Below are 14,265 nucleotides of genomic sequence, written 5' to 3' on the forward strand. Positions count from 1 at the left end.
AAAGTGCTACTTGACTGGTTTTTGTTTTGATAGTGTATAGACTAGCACGGCTTCCTCTCTGTTACTACTCTCCATGCAAAATGTGCTTTGTTGACAGTTTGTCAACAAAACCCAGCACATCCACCAGCAGCATTATACCTCTCCCTGTTCAGGTATAACGCTTCTCTCAACAGCGTCCTGTCAACAAAACAGCTGTGTAGATGCTCTGGAGCCCTTTTGTCGACAGACAAAGCTTCCAGTTCCTCGGGTAGCCCTTTCTGCAGAGCTTCTGGTCAGCTGTTCTGTCAAGAGAGGGCCAGGGACTCTGGCTGCTCTCTGTCAACAGAGCAGATTGCTCTTTCCATCTGCTTCTGTGTATAGACTCGATCTGTCGATGGAGCTCCTGCTGAAAATCTCTTTTGACAGTGACATCTGTCTGTCACCATCTGTAGACAGAGGCTTCCTGTGTAGATGTGGCCAGTGTGTTCACTGCTCACCAGAGCTAACAGCTGTCTTAGACTGAGTTGTGTTCATCTGTAGAATCACAAACAAGCAGTCATGAGCTTTCATGGACAAAACCAACTTCCTCAGATGAAAAAGCATCATCTTAATCTGAGAAAGTGGGTTTTACCCATGAAAGCTCATGACCCAATAAATGTGTTAGTCTCTAAGGTGCCATAGAACTGCTTGCTATTGCAGTCTTAGAGATAATAAATTGTTCAGTGTGTGAAATAGATGGCCACGTCCTGAGAGGTGCTAAGAATGTATGTCTTCCATCACGGGGTTCAATGGGATATTGCAGATGCTCAGCACCTCACAGCATTTGGCCTATACTTCTGTGTTCATAATTAAAAAGAAATCAAGCTGCACTTTCAGACCCTACCCTCATCCTCAATGCAGAGAGAGAGAGAGAGAGAGAGAAACAGAAGCAGTCTTATCTTTCCCCATGGAGACCACCTGTTTTTCTTCTGTGAAATATTTTTTCCCTAGTTCTATTGGGTTTTTTTCCTCCTTCCCTTTCCCTTCAGTTTACATTCACCTTCTGCACAATGTGTTCTTCAACACACTTCAACCTGTTCCCCGTTAACCTGCTCTCTTCAAGGAAGTGATACTGCTCTCTCTACACTGTTTTCAGATCTCTTTCACAGCTTCCCACTTCAATTGTCATTCCCTGGTCTCCAGAGTACCTTGTGAGTTCAGTATTTTCCCCTTGATCATTTAAAGGGACATCATGCCACCCACAACATTTTGCCTGCTTATTGAATAGTGGTAACAGAGAAAAGAAAATTACTGCACTTGTTCTTTAACAAGAATTCAAGAAGAGACCCAACTAAATTATATGCTACCGAAGTCACTCTGGTCAAATAATATCAAGAGGCATCTCACTGAGCACTGTATAGAAAAAAGAAATACATTGAGATGTAGACATGAAATACAGAGATTCTCCATATGACAATATGCACAGTAATACAGTTAATCTAAAAATCCATCTCTCTCTCTCTGTTGGATTCACCCTGGTGAGCAGCAGACTGGCCTAAACTGACCAATGGTTATAGCTTAAAAGATCAATAAAACTAGTAGGACTGAAAACTGTTTGAACTGGACTGAACAACAACTAAGTACTGATCTAATTAACACAGGGCATCAAAACTTTACCTTCCCTTTGCTTCTCTGTGCTACTATTACATTATTTGACACTTGGTAACAAGTAGGTTGTTTGTTCTCAGTTAGTGCCCTAAAGGGTCATTTGGAAAAAATAAAAAGATGCCCCCTCCTCTACTGAATGGCAAAGGGATTCTCCACTATGGCTGTGTCTACACTAGTCCCCTTCTTCGAAGGGAGCATGATAATCAGCCAGAGCAGGGAATAGTGATGAAGTGCTGTGATGCATATGCAGCACCTCATTAGGGTAATTCTTGCCACGGGAGTTTTTGGGAGTAAGGGCACTTCGAAGTTGTATGGGCACTTTGTCGTGTCTGCAGCTACATGGCTTGCTGGCACTTTGAAATTTCTAACTTTGAACTTGCCACGGTGAGAATTAACACCTCATTACTTTTCCCTGCTCAGGCTGATTACCATGCCCCCTTCTTCAAAGGGGGCTAGTGTAGACACAGCCTATAGGTTTAATAGTAGATTGATTCTTTTTTTAAATAGGCAAAGGTCGCTAAAGCTATGATAAACTCAAAGGTTTTTTTTCAAAAGCCAAAACCAACACATGCACTGGTTCTCTTTCCATCAATATTTTATAGATACCACTATAGAATTCTAGGAGGTGAAAAAAAGGCATGACTATCTTTAAAGAAGCTGTGCTGATTTGCCCTTATATAATGTTTAGAAAGGTGTTTTATAATGATCTTTTGGTAATTTCAACCAATTTCTGTTCCCAGTAAGTTTCTCTCATCTGTAATGATCAGACTCACCATTAGCACCTCAAAAGAAACAGGTACAATATGATGGCAGATGACAGAAAAAGGAGCAATGATCTCAAGTTTCAGTTTGGGGTGTATGTGTCTAGGTTGGATATTAGGAAATCTATTTCACTAGGATGTGGATCAGTTCAACTACCTGGGGAGTATTAAGGGCAGACAGAGGAACAGACAAAGATATCACTGTCAGGATAGAAAAAGCAACAGCTGCATTCAAGACTCTTCGTCCTTATGGCATTCACATGTAACATCTGCGAAGACAAAACTGCAGATCTTCAACACAAATGTTAAGAGTGTGCTCTTGTATGGATGCGAGACCTGGCATAAAAAGTCTTTAAATCACAAGCTACAGACATTCATAAACAGATGCCTTCACATCAAATGGCAAGACTTTGTCACAAATGAGGAGTTTAGGAACAGAGCAGGACAAGAACCACTTGATGTTCAAATCGAGAGAAGAAAGTGCGGACAGCTAGGCCATGCTCTCAGAAAACCATCATCCAGCACAGTCCATCAAGCTTTTACATGGAACCTGCAAGGAAAATGCAAAAGAGGAAGACCTTGGCTAATGTGCAGAAGATCTACTGAGACTGAAGGAAAGCAGCTGGGGTACTTCTGCAGTCAGCTACAAGTTTTGTCTTGATACGGAGTGGAGTGGAGGAGACTTGTAGAATATCTATGCTCCACTCGGAGTACAAGGGTTTAAGTCAAATAAATTATTTCACTAGGAGAGTGATGAAGTGCTGGAATGGGTTACCTAGGGTTATGCTTATAAGAGGCACATGGGATCTTTTTAGAAGGATAAGGCAAGAATGCTGCATTTACTGAGAATACAGCACTATCATATTGTATGCATATAATACACTTAGTTTACTCACAGGCATACACACCGTCTTGTGTTGCTTATAGTTACCCAAAGTTCTTCACTCTAATCCATTGGCCAGATGGATTAGATGTGAGTATGGAGCCAGGTTCAGTTGATCCAGATCAATGCTCCAAAGCTGACAAGATGAGAAGAACCCAACTCTGTAGTGGTACACACATCTTTTATATGGTTTAGTCCATAGTTCTGGTTCTGTCCCACTGCCCCAGGCATTGAGAGTCACCAGTCAATGGCAGATGGGTTTGATCCTTTCCCACAGCCCAGGTTTCCGTGTGACTCATGGCCTGCAGATGGGACAATCTTCCTCTCCAGGTGGGTCATTGCTGCAGAATCCAGCTCCCATTGTTCTTCAGCCACCAGGGCTTTGTTGTGCAGACAGGCTGGCTCCAGAGGGTAACTATCTAAGCATCCACATTCACACTTCCAGATACATCTCACACACCCCCATTCTCACACAGAGACAGTGCCAGGTTTACAGGCTAATACAACAGCAAAATGGAGTCTTAGGTACAATGCGGAGTTTGGTACAAAGTGTGTTATGAATATAAAATAACCAATATAAAGGATAATACAAAGGTACAAAGTAGTATAAAATAACAAATCTAAAGAGTAAGACAAAAGTCTGTGACCTATTAAAAAGATACAGGGTGATACAAAGATACATAGTAATACAAAGTTTTTTAAGACCAGGCTTTACAGAGGCCTGGCTGGAATGATTTAGTTGGGATCGATCCTGTTTCAAGCCAGAGATTGGACGAATGACCCCCTAATCTTCTATGATTTTTGAAGTTATTGAGCACTCAGTTTCTACCACTGAAACAAATGTTCATTGTTCCGCAGTTGTGCTATTAAGATAATTCACCCTGCATAAGGCCTTCATGCACTCATTTCTTAACATCAATGCCAAACAATTTCTTTATTCTTATGTATTTGGGTATTTGCCTTTCACTGCACACTCCTTTTTATTGGTTTCACTTAAATTTTAATTTTTTGCAAGATAACATTTTACATTGAGCTATTTTTTAAGCCTTGCTGTTTAACCATACTATTTGTTTTTGTTTTTGCTTTTCTTACCCCTGTCCCTGTTTCTGCCCCAAACTTGCCTTTCCCTTATTCAGCCCTGACCAGATGCAACCTTGCTGCTCCTGTCTCCTGACCCTTCCTAGACCCTCAGACTCTGACCATTCAGCTTCAGTCTGACTTCTAGTCTGCATCTGGATCTAATTATGTTACAGGCTGAATCTCTCTCATCCAGCACCTTGGGAATCTGACCAACACTTCCACTGCTTACTGGGCTCTTAGGAGACATTTAGGGTAAATTACAGCTAAATAACAGCACAGAACACTGACAGCCAAGACAGGTGGCTGTAAACAAATGTTATGGGACCAGGGGAAACTTGGCCATGCCCTTGATAATTGGCCAACATGCTGACTGAAATCATGCCAAATTATGGAGTTTACTGGATGAGAGAGGTTCATCCTGTACTGCCTCAGGTACTTCTATTGTCCTGCCAGAGCTGCTTTGTGCAACAGTAACTCCTGGCTATGGACCCTACTGCTGCTTCACAGTACATCAAACTCTTGAAACGCCCAGTCTGCTATTCATTTAGTTCCTGCCCCAACCTAGTCCAAGCCCTGTTTTAGTCTTGTCCTTGCCCTGTTCTGACCTCACTCCATCCTGTTACTGACCTGCTCCAGCCTGTCTCCACGTCATGACTTACCCCAGACCATCAGACTCTGACTACCTGGCTTCACCCTTCGGCCTGTGTCTGGACTCCAGCTATGGCACAGACTTGACTTGTCCCTGGACCCTGACCATGCAGCTTTGATTTCCAGTTTGCACCCAGACTTTGGTGCTGATTTTGGCTTGCCTGTAGAGCCTGATCTTGGTTCGGACCCTGGTCTGTCCCCAGATCTCAATTCCATTGCTATCCTTCACCCTATCCTGACCCTACATCCAGCTTTGTCATCTGCACCAATCAGTAAGCATGAATAGGAGGAAAAAGCACCTGACAGGTGGTTTCAGTTTTCATTACTACTGGGTATTACATTAGAATACTGTAACTGAGAATAAATTGCATCAGTTCATCACTCACATGAAATAACAAGTTGAGAGAATAGATGCATATGTGAACAGAACATAAATGAAAATTAAACATGAGAGACTCTGGAGAACTAACCTATTACAAAGGACATGATTGTGGTATTAATAAATTCAATTTGAAGTAATGATTGCTAGGAGATCCTGCCAGGTCATTAAGTAAAGCAGTAGTGTAACTCAGCCGGTATTGAGTTATTAAATTGCAGATGAACTGGGATGAAAATAATGTGGTAGTGAGAGGAGATGTCTTTATATATGTGTAGGGTGCGAGAAGACTTTGTAACGGTCTCATGAGAGCAGTCCGACACCTCTGTGAACTCTTAGAGGAATCATATACAGAAGCATGCTGCCAATAAACAAGAGATACCAGAACTGGTCTGTGCAAGGTGAAAAGCTGCAAAACAACTCACAACACCTGCGAAACAAGCCGCGCCTGCCAAAACTCCAAGGCTACGCTGGCAGTGGGCCACTAGAGATAGTGATAAGGAATGCATAGGCAATTTTAGGCAACCTTATGTTAATGAGCTCATCTTATCAGCTAGTGTTAGGAGGCCTGTTACAGAGCCTCTCCCCGAGCGAAGCTCCGACGCATCGGATTTTCTCCCACTGGTGACTGCGGCGTCTCTGGGGCTCCCGTCGCGGGTGTCATGCGCTTTCAATAAACCAAATATAGCACTCGCCTTCTGGGTGCAGCCTCGTCTCTGGGGAACCCGAGCCTGGCTGGCTACAATATGACTCCTCAAAACAGAGATTATTTCATGAAAAAATAACAAAACCAATTAACAGTAAACCTAAGCAAAAGCTGAACTTTACGAACTGTGGTACTGAACAGCCCCACAGTAAATATTGTGCTTATGGGAGAGTCAGGAGATATAGCAACAGAAATAACAAGTTTGCCAAAAGTGTGCAAAGCAAGAAGTGTGCAAGCATGTCACAGTTATTAATTCAAGTATTAGCCAGAAGTGTGCATGGCTGGAGCATTGGCCAATGTAGATAAGGAATGGGAAGTTATTGGAATGGGATGGAGATAATCTCATAGTTAGGCTTGCTGTAGGAGATCTGAAGACAGACATCTGATGTGGACATAGTCTGCTCCTCACTAGAAATATTTCTTTCAGACACTGTAACTGTTTACGGTGATTAAGTCTGAGGACTAACTGGACTGACTTGTCAGACCGCCTAGACACAGGACCTGTACAAGGGCCAGCTACAATGAGAAAAGAGCACAAGACACTTTCTCCACAACACGGTCTCTCTGTGCCCCAACACATTCAGTCTAAATCTCAATCCCTGCTAGCAAATCCTATGGTGCAAGACCCTCCAATGGGCACAGAGAGGAGACTGGACTATAGCCTTGGTCTGTGCTCCACAGTGGCTAGTGGTACTGGCCTGGGGCATGAGCCAAACTCTACTGAAAGACTCCCTTGGCATAGACTGTAGAGCCCACTGTGCTAGTGGTAGCAATTCAGGTATTTTTGGAGGTGAGGGCATAGGGTGTGGGTATAAAATCCCCCTTCTCTCCCCAGCTCCACCACCTACACAATTTTAAGAAAGTGCAAAAACCTTTTATTTGAGGGGGACAAGGAGGGATTCACCTTCTTCTACCCCCTCCCCACTGCACCCCTTGAAGGGTTGGCACAGTAAATTTTTTTCTGCACCTTCTTGTACTCCCTCTGTAGCAGGTCAGCTCCATGATCAGGCTCACTGAGGGGATCAGTGGGAGGGAGCAAAGGGTACAACTACCCTTGGGCTCAGCAATTCAGAAGGGCCTGGGGTTCCCAGCCACTGTACTGGCACAGTCAGAGCCCTGGGCCTTTTAAATTGCCACCAGAGTCCCGCATGGCATACTCCCAGCAGCGCTTAGGGCTGCCTGGGGTAGGCATGGCATACTCCAGGTGGTGCTGAGGCTGACTGCAGGAGGATAGCCTAACCCCGCTCCTCTGCAAAGACTCCATCCTTCTAGCGGCATGGAGCTGGTCCCTCCCAGCCACACACCTGTCCCAGAGGCCCAGCGAGGCTGTTGGCCCCACTGTCCATGATGATGCTAAAATGGGACAGGGACCAAAAAAAATGACTTATTGCCTTTGTGTGCACAGCACTTCACTGGCTTGATTTTTAAAGATGAGAGGTAACGTTAAATCACACACAGCAATTCTGTTGGTAGTAGGATAGTGTCCTATAGTGAAGATGACCTACCACTAACTCTATATTTGTGGCATAACAGGAAAGACACCCAAGCACAGCAATAGCCTGAATACATGCTGGGTTCTACCCTGTATAGAAATACAGTATACATTTGACAAGGTGCAAAATCTTTTGCTATACAACCCATAATTAGCTGCTTCATACGAGCTTAAAGTACCAGCAATAGGGACAATGGACATAGGCCACCACTGGTAATCTGTGCTTTGAGAATTCCTTATGCACAGGAGGCAGGAAGAGAAATGGTTTCAATGTTTGATAGACAGTACACTGTTTTTCTGTTGCTTCATTCAATGAAGAAATCAAAATTTAGTGGCCCTTGTTGAAAAATTTAGCTTCAAACTGACTTTCCCAGAGAGACAGAGCATGAGAGAGCTGGGCTCAGAACTCAAGTTCCTGGCTCCCAGGCCCAGCCAATGGTGCCTTTTTGCAGTAATAGCTTAATGGCATCACTCCACCCTTGTCGTTTGTTTCTTGATGTATTGTGTATTTTTCTGTGCATAGTAGGAACGTGTTTTGATCTGGTTTGGGAAAGCCAGGCTCCACCACCACATGCTCCAGGAATGCTCTCAGTGCAACTCCCTTCATTATGTAACCAGAAGGGGTCTCCACGTGCAGTGCAGCTGCCACGTGAGGAGCCTGCCAGCCCTGTATGAAGTTGAGCAGCACTTGCCCTGGAGTGCAAATGACAAGGTGGTCTGTGCTGCAGCGATGCACTGCCACCAAGCAACAGTTAGCCGAAATATAGATTAGATCCCTGTTACAACCCTCAAGCGTGCTCACACTCCGGTGTTTTGAAGGGGCAAGAGAAAGAGATTTCTTCAGTTTCCTAGATAAACTGAAACAGTTTTGTACCTGCTGCTAACTTTACTCTCTGAAATGCAGAGAAGTAGCTGTGTTAGAGTGAGAGATTTCTGAGTTAGCGTACATATTCAAATCTGACCCATTAACATGTGGTATGAACAGAGACATCAGCTACCTCACACGTTACAAGGACTGCCTCCCTTGCTTTGATGCTTGTAATTATCTCAGACAGGGCAATTAACATCCCCCCCACCTCTCACCCCCATCCTATTCGATTTGTCAGTTTTTATTGCAATTTTTTTTTTTTTTTGGTCCTCTGCACTTATAAATATCACCCTGTACTGGAAATGAAATTAATCGGATGAACTGGGTTTGTCCCACGATAGCACAACACCAAATAAATAATTTTGTTAGTCTTTAAAGTGCTACATTTCTGCTGTTTTGTTTTCTCTAAAACACAGTCACTCATGATGGTCACTGTGTAGTCCTTGGTGTTTTTTTAACTGCTGTTTTGATCTCTACTACAAAGGTGTCTTTTAGTGCTTCACGGATGACTGTCATTGAAGATTAAATCTCTCTGTGCGTCACGCTGCCTCTTGTATGCTTTTAAGCAGTATTTAAGCCTTACTGCTCTGATAGCTCCTCTGCCATCAACTTCCCCCATGGATGAATACTACCGCTCTTCCAGTTTCTCTGTTAACTGGCACCTTCCTTCTGCAGCTTCTTTTACACTTGATGACAGAGGACAGCACTGTAGTACTTCCTCTTGTCCATCACGTTTTCACACCTATTAAATTACAGGAATCCATATATTTATCATCACCACTTGTCTACTATGTCCAAAGTATTACAGAATTCCACGGTTTGGAACACAGCAGTTTACAGAGGAGTTATAGTAATACAGAGCTATGTTCCTAAGAGTAGTATACCATAATCTTTCTTTATACAGGCAGTAATAGCTGCCTTTGCAAATTTTCCATTGTCCTTAGCCTACCATGGTAAAATACAATATCATGCATCTTTTGGTCCTTTAATTTTGTTCCAGTGTACATCCTTGCTACACTTTTTTCATATGCACATGCTTAATTAATATCTGTTCAGCATTGGGAGACCTGAGATGAAGGGTAATATACAAGTGTAAATTATTCTCTCATTATTTTATACAACTTTTTAAAAGTATTGTTTCCCCCTTTCAAAGCACCACAGAGAGATAATTGCAGAGATGGGAAAAATATATCAAGCCATTTTCTATGAATATGCATTTGATTTTTAGCAAATTTGCTTTGACTGCATTCTTTCCCCTTTCATGTTTGCTTTCCATTATTATTCTAATGACTACATGGCATACTTGTCAACACTGAATTTTAAGTTTTCATTGAAAACAAGTTTTAAATTCACAACATGAGTACATGCATACTAAGCCACTGAGGGAACAGAAACATATGACTCATGCGTCCAGTTAGTACAACTTGAATTTCAGAGACCCTTATAAACTGCTCATGAATCAAAGACCAATTGTTTTCTTCTATAAATTCTTTGGTGAACAATGAATAAACTCACAAAAATATCTTAATCAACTGAGGAAAAATTCCGCTCAATTTTTGTCCTTCCCCCTGAACTCAGCCATCTATTGTTTCCAAATAGTCAGGACATGTCTATACTTATGGGAAGACTGACTTGACATTCCAGAGGTCTATCTTCTGGGGTTTGATTTAGCACATCCATGCTAGAAGCATTAAATCAAATGTTGATGGTGATCCCATCAACTCTGATACTCCTCGTAGTCACATGAAGTAAGAGTAGTTGACAGGACAGTTTCTCCTATTGCCCTCCCACAGGGAGCTGCACCAGAACTTCAACTTAAGGTATGTCAACTCCGGCTATGCAGTTCTCGTAGCTGAAGCTGCATATCTTAAGTCAAGTTTCTTTTGTAGTGTAGATCTGGCCCTAGTCTCTTCAATTATAGGTAGCAGCTTGTAGGAAATGCCAGAATTAGGGTTGCCAGTGAAACCTTAATTCAGCACTCTTGTGCATATGCATTAGGATACAGTCGGATTACATGATTACTTGTTTTTTTCCATAGGATCCCTGCCTCATTCAGCGCACTGGACTGGATGTGACTGCAACAAATTAGAGTTGTGTAGTAAAAGAAGCTGTTCTCTGGATGAGGGCTGCCTCGTTTGTTGCAGAAGATGGAAGGTGTATTTCTATGGGGGTGGAAACTGCAGACTTAAGCCCACACAGAGCAGCAGGCTCACTCCCCGATCTGAGCGCAAGGGGCCACTGAACCCAGATCAGAAGTAAATACTGGGGACATTGAATGAAGAAATAGGAATGAGTTTGAATGTCAAAGGGGAAAAAGTCAGGATACTGGACAAGGATACCGGACAAGGATACCAAGCCGAGAACCACTGATGGCACCCACTGCTCCTCAAAGACAACTGAGCAGGTAGCAGACACTGCCCAGAGGAACAACTTGGAGGCATGACTTCATAAGGTATCAGAAATAGGCCCCACAGTTGCAGCAAGCCCTCTCTCTGCTCCATACAGCTCCTTTTCCTGTGATGGATGCCTGTTTTGGCCAGGAAAAGGTTAATCAGAAGGTCTTCTTCCGATGTTCCAGGAACATGGATGAGGTTTATACAAATGAGGAGGTGCAGAGGGAAATGCAGTCAAAACCTCTGGAGTAGCTGCAGTCTCATGCACCTACATACATTACCATCATGAACCTCCTCTCACCACAAAGGTGGAATGTCATGGGCATTTATGAACTGTGGCAGGTTCATGCCCCTGCTTGCAGCTCTGTGAAACAACCACCAAGTAATAGCCACAGCAGGCTATGGGATGAAACTGGAGTACAAACTAGCTCACTGAGGAGGGTGTTCCTTGCCTCACCCAGGTGGCAGCAGATCCTGGCTCTTGGTGTTGGTGGTGTGGGTGGGGGAGAGATGAGGGTGAGGAAGGAGATGGTTCAAAGCAAACACTCGGCGATATTTCCTGGGTACAAGATAGGTGAATTGGCTGGACACAGTGCCACCAACTGTGGCTGCATATTGCATGTGGCTGGGGAAGGTCCCGGAGGCTACCTGATATGTTCCTGTGAGCCTGGTGTGGGAGCACACTCAAGGGCTTACCTTGCCCCATTACCTCTTGAGGCTGTCCATCCCACATCAGGTGCTCCTGGTGCATCCCAGGCTCCACCCAGACCCTCTGGTTATAGTTCCAGGAGGTATGTGACTGTTGTTACCAGCCAGGACAAAATTCTGGATAACCAGGTGGGACACCCACCACATACACACAGGGATGAAGGTTTTGTAGCAGGAGTTTCATGACAAGGTCCTGCCCCTTGCTGGCTACTACAGCACTGATTGCTGAAACTGGCTTTCAGGTCCTTAGGAGATTCAGGTAAAAGACCTCCAGCTCAGAGAGGTCATGGCTGGGAGACTTCTCTAATGGAGATAAGAGCTGCTGGTCATAGTGGAGCCTTTGGAATTGGTGGAAAAAGGGATTCACCAGCAGACTCCACGCTGGGCTGCCTGCACTGTAAAGGAGTGATTTCAGGGCCAAAAGATGTGGACCAGGCAGTGCTCACCCTCCTCTAGGCGATGTTCAGGACCCCAGGAGACACTCAGTGCAACCTCGGTCAGATTAAGATTCTGGAGTTTTTCTTTTTTTTATTAGGATGGGGAAGAGGCTCTGGACACAATTGGTGATAGAAGTAAGTGCTGTGACAGAGGGCGATGGGGAAAAAGGGCAGGGCTGCAGCCTTCTGGGCATTCACTATGTGGGCTGAAAAGCAAGCACCCCTGGAACTGGTGGAAGAGACAGGCGTAGTGAGAGAAAGCTGTAGCTACTGGTGGCATCATGGCCATAACACCTGTTGCCATGGAAGGAGTCTTTTGGGAAGGGATCTTACCTTATAATTCCTTGATCCGCCCTACTGACTGACATGGGCAATCTTGGGGTATGTCTATACTTACCATGCGTTCGATGTGCCACGATTGATCCTCTGGAGTTCAATTTTGCCATGTCTGTGAAGATATGGCAAAACTGATCTCTCTGGGCTCGGATGTCATCCTTGGTACTCCATGCTATCGCGTGGCGCAGGGGACATCGGCATGAGCCTGAAGAGCCTGCTCTAACTGGGAACAAAGTCAGTCCTGATGTGTTGATTCTAGCTATACTAATGGTTGTAGTTTGCACTACTTACCTAGGATCGACTTTGTTCCCTAGTGTAGACCAGGCTTTGGTGTTGGCAGGAACTTGAGAAGTGGGATCCCATCTGTCATGCTGTCATGCCAGTGGGGGCGACGGCACCAGCAGCAGTGTTGGTAGCCACAGGGACAGAGTGGTGAGAAAGCCAAGGTGGAGCAACAACAGTGGCCACAGCTCCTCCTCCCTCAGTCTCCCCCGTCATTTTCCCTTACAGAAAAGGTAACTCAGCAAAAGCTTCACATGTGGCCAAGCTGGGATCCACCATTCAGTGCCGGTGAAGGGATCAGTTCTGCAGGGGAATGACGAAGGGCAAGAATTGGGGTATGGAAAATGGAAGCTAACTGCTCTTCCCTGCTAAACTCGGGCCGGGGTAAGAAAGGAGGGAGAAGAAGCACACAAATGAAAGCTTGCAGGGGGGCGGGGTGTCAGGGGCAGGCAGGAGGAAGAGTCCAGAGCAAATAGAAGGGAAGTGATGGAGAGGGAAAGTCTAAAGAGGGCAGACGTGCCCATTTGGGCTTGGCGTAAGCACCTTTGCCGTAACAGTCCCAGGGCAGGTGAGTGCAGACGGGAAGGCTTGTCTACAGCAGTGGGTGTGGACGGAATGGGGGCAAGGCTCCATGCCACTCTCCAGCAATACTGAAGCAGGGGTAGCTCAGAGGCAACAATGATAAACTCTAACCACAGAGACACAGGTATGTGGGGAATGAGGCTGGGGTTTGCAAGACAAGGTGACAACAAAAACTGTCTCAGGCTGAAGGCAGCTGCATGCTGCTAACTGGATACTCAGCCATAGAGTGCCTGTGTGAGCCTAGACTAGTCACTTAAGTCACCCTTTTCACTAATGGTCACTGATTGCATGCTCCTGATTGTGTGGGTGCTTGATGCCTGATTTCTGGAAGGGCTGAGCACTTCTGGCTGCAACTGAAGTCAAAAGCCGCGATTTGCAGAGAAAGAAGGCTATGTAAGGGTGAGTACCAGGGGGGAGCAAGGGAAAGATCAGACTGTGTCTCATACTGGGCATATTTCTGGAACATACAAATTAGTGGAAGCTTCCGACCATCAGCTTGCGCCTGAGTGTCCCCATCTGTAAAATGGGAATAATGCCACTTTGAACCTCACAGCGTTTTGTGAAGATAAATTCATAAATGTTTATGAAACAGTTGGGTACTATAGTGATGTGCACCATAGAGAACCCCAGGAGGAAATTAATAATTCTGTCTTCAAAGCAGGGTTTGAATAGGGGACAATGTCTGTCCATTGAACAATATGGAGAGAACAAAATATTGACAGCTGCTCATCAACTGAGCACCATCCTCTATGCACACTGAAGGAGGCAGGGTCCTGTGGTTTGCAATTAAGCACGAAGGGGCTTAAATATGTTTGGCCAGGGTCCCTTACTTTGAGCATTTCATAACATTGAGTACCTGGCTTTGCAATGTTAAATATTTGCCAGTGCCTCTTCTGTGGGGAGAAAAAAAAATTAAAAAAAAACAGGACCCGGAACTCCCTCCCAATCCTGTGGCTTGGGCTGCCGAAGTACTGGTACTCAGTACCGGCAAGTACCAGCACAAAAAATAGCACTGCTTTTAATGTAATTTGTGTTTACAACACATGTATACTGTATGATGAAAAAGAGAGTGGGGAGAAGGCAGTCA

This window comes from Carettochelys insculpta, chromosome 5 (genome assembly GCF_033958435.1).
Source record: "Carettochelys insculpta isolate YL-2023 chromosome 5, ASM3395843v1, whole genome shotgun sequence".
Taxonomy (NCBI): domain Eukaryota; kingdom Metazoa; phylum Chordata; order Testudines; family Carettochelyidae; genus Carettochelys; species Carettochelys insculpta.